This window comes from Gavialis gangeticus, unplaced genomic scaffold (genome assembly GCF_001723915.1).
Source record: "Gavialis gangeticus isolate Ggan-Ray unplaced genomic scaffold, GavGan_comp1, whole genome shotgun sequence".
NCBI classification, from domain to species: Eukaryota; Metazoa; Chordata; order Crocodylia; family Gavialidae; genus Gavialis; species Gavialis gangeticus.
Window position 1 is genome coordinate 7,719,875 of NW_017728991.1, and position 3,235 is coordinate 7,723,109.

The 3,235-nt window shown below is 41.2% G+C and overlaps 1 protein-coding gene across 1 annotated transcript in view; it reads right to left on the reverse strand.

Annotated features, from left to right (window-relative positions):
• RHBDL3 (rhomboid like 3) overlaps positions 1 to 3,235 on the reverse strand; it is a 118,237-nt gene that overhangs the window by 4,305 nt on the left and 110,697 nt on the right. The gene's annotated exons all lie outside the window — the stretch shown is intronic.

Below are 3,235 nucleotides of genomic sequence, written 5' to 3' on the forward strand. Positions count from 1 at the left end.
GGGCTGGACTTGATGATCTTCTGAGGTCCCTTCCAGTCCAAATGTCTATGAAATCTATGAAATAAAGATGGTACATAGGGATGTGATACCGGTACATACGGACTGTGAATTCAACAGATGCAAGCTTTGAGAAATCCCATTGGTACTGCATGTGTGTGTTATTTCTGGCTCTAGAGGAAGTCAAATGAGAGAAAGGTTTGGGGTGAGGCTGGAAAGGAAGAGAGAACCCTAATTACCTGCCTCTCTAGTACTTTCAAAGTAGAGCACATTAGGATCCGAACGGAAGGACGGGATGGACACCTGCTACCTCCAGCTCAGCTCGGAGACAGACAGGTGACTCTGTTCTGAAAGCAGCGTGAAAAGCAGTTAAAAATCTTTTCCCACTTTGAATTGATAAGCCTTCTTGTTGAAGTCACCCCTTTCAATGAGAATGGCACAGTCAGGGGCATGGACATTTCAGTACACCCTGTATTTTCTGCGAGCAGAAAATGTGAAGCACCTCACACTCTTTAGCTAAACCATCAGAGAGTCAATAATGCAGCATGGACACTTGCAGCCCAGTAGAAGTGTTTGCAGTGCAGGATTTAAAGAATGAATTCGGGACTCCAGGAGGAAAACAGCGAGGAAAAAAATTCAGGCTTTAAGTGGTAGGACTTGACAAACATTTTCCTTCGAAACTTTTATTTTGACAGAAAATAGTGTTTTTTTATGAACCTTTTTTTGGCTGAGTGTGTCTGCTTTCCCCAGAAAGTTTCAAATGTTCAATTAAAAAAATCCAACTGAAAACAGAAAATTTTATAGCAGAAAACTCACTGGGGTTTTTGATGAAAAGTTGAAATTTTCACCAGAAAACAAATCCATCAACTAGCTGTATTAAACATACAAATCATTTAGATTATAACCCCCAAGCAATCGCATGACAACTGCCCTTTCTCAGTGCAGATGCCTGGGTAACCCGGTATACGTCTTAACAGCCCAGAGACGGGGGAATATCGACAGAAAGGCATCTTTGAGGTAGCTTATTGGTAAAACAAAACACCCCGGCCTAACAGAACTACCTGTTTTCATTTTTTAATGAAAAAGAAAATGCTTCTTGAATTACTGACCAGTCAGTAACATTTACCCAGTTTTCTCAACCGACCACAGAGGCATTTCATTTGGAAAGCAAGTTCAGAATACAAGCAGTGATTTTTTTTAAACTCTTTTCAGAGGAGAAACTTTCCTTCACACAGAGGTCTCCCTTTTTCCCTTCCCCATTGCTACTTCTCTTGTGTCAGAAAGGTTTTGAGGGAGCTTGCCTACCACGCCAGCCAAGGAGGAGCAGAAACTGCTGTTCCTGCTGAAGCCTGGGGCTGTGCTTATTATCGGTGTTATAACTGTGCCCAGAGACCTCAGTCAAAGCAGAGGCTGCATTGTGTAGACAATGTACATGCACACAGACAGATGGTTGGTCCTCGCTCCAAAGGGATTACTAGACAACGCTTACAGTTATATGGAAGAACAAGACATTGCAGATCAGTTCAGTATCTTTCGACTGGACTCTGCTTGTTGGAAGTCCGGCACAGGTCAGAGACCCCTTTCAAGTTTTTCAAGCCGTTTCAGAAACCTATGACTGGCAGATGATTTTCCCATCATCAAATCCAGTCCTCTGCCAGAGAAGGCAAGAAATTGGTGATGCCACCGTATGTGAGGAGAGGTAATCAACCCCGTATTGCTAACAAAAATTCTAAACAGGGAAATCAGACTTTAAAAATGGGTGATGGAAAAAAAAATCAATAGTGTCTACAGACAGTGTATATATATTCACACCATATGGCATCACAACGCATAACATAGGCTAAAGGATTAGACAAGCCTTATTGTTTTCCTTTTTTTTGCCCAGATACTGACAGTTTTATAACTTCAACTAAATTCTCTCTCTCTCCTCTCTCCCATGAGAGAACAAATTTAACTTACAGAAGAAACTGTACAAAAGAGCTATGGAAAGCAGAAGCAGCCAGCAGTATAATTAAGCATGCCGTGAATTCAGTGAAAGATTTGTCTGGTTAATAGTCTATACGGAATCAGCCAATATGACAAATAAATGGACAAAAAGGGCATTTTCTTCGGTGTGCTGGTCTCCCACTGATCTCTGCTGATCCACAGGCATATGCATGAAAGGCAAAATGTAAGGCAAAAAAGAGCATGAATTGTTCAAAGGACCCACGTGACAGAGGCTGGCTGTGAAGTTTTCCAGCAACCAGGAAGAGAGCTTGGATCAACCCATTACAGAGATGGAACTGTTCCAGAAAAGGCCTGATCCAAAGCCCATTAAAGTCTTCAGAAAGACTCTAACAGGCCCAGAGCTCAGACCTGTGAATGCCTCTGACGTCTGAGGTGGTCTTGAGCTGAGAGCTGGGGTCTATAGGAAACATATGCATCCAAAATAGAGGTCCCGCCTTTACATGTCAATGTGTTCATTCATAAGCAATAGACATCATCATTGCCATCAAAGTGAGTAGCAAGATTCCTGATCTACTTCTGTGGGAGCGGGATTGCTACGTAAATCCATAAGAGCCCACAAGTAGGTCAGTACTCAAAAAGAGGTCACATCTCACCCCAGCTAACATCTTTATGGGTCAACAGGCTAGTCTGATGATAATGACGTATAGGCTTAGAAGGATTAGATTTCAAATCATTAAGCATCTATAACTGATATTTTCTCCTTCCCTCCAGAACAAACAGAAATAACTTCTCACATTAACAATAAAAAGTCCTAGAAAAAGGGAAGTTTAAAAGATACTGAGCTTACAGACAGCTAACACTGTCTTTTGCTGTCAATTCAGTCTAGCAAATAAATTAATGGGGACTATTCTAAAGCAGGACGGTTTAATAATATTCCAGTTCTATTTCTGAAGCTTGAATTCTAAAGCAGTTAGGTTATTTTTATAAAATAGTATCAGATTTCAGTTGAATTCCTAGCTAGTGCAAAAATATGGGCTTGTCTACACTGGAAAACTACTGGTATACTGCATATTCATTAAGAGGATGGTAACATGACTTCACACGCAACACAGACAAGAACAGTCATGCTTAACATTATGTCAGCTGGTTGTAGTTGATTTGTAGGATTCATATACTAATACCACAAATTTCTTAGCACACTCAAGCCCTGGGGGTTCATGTGCTTTCCCGAGGCTGCTGAATGTACCCTATACATCTGGATGTTCCAGACCTGCCATAAAGCATGTACTAA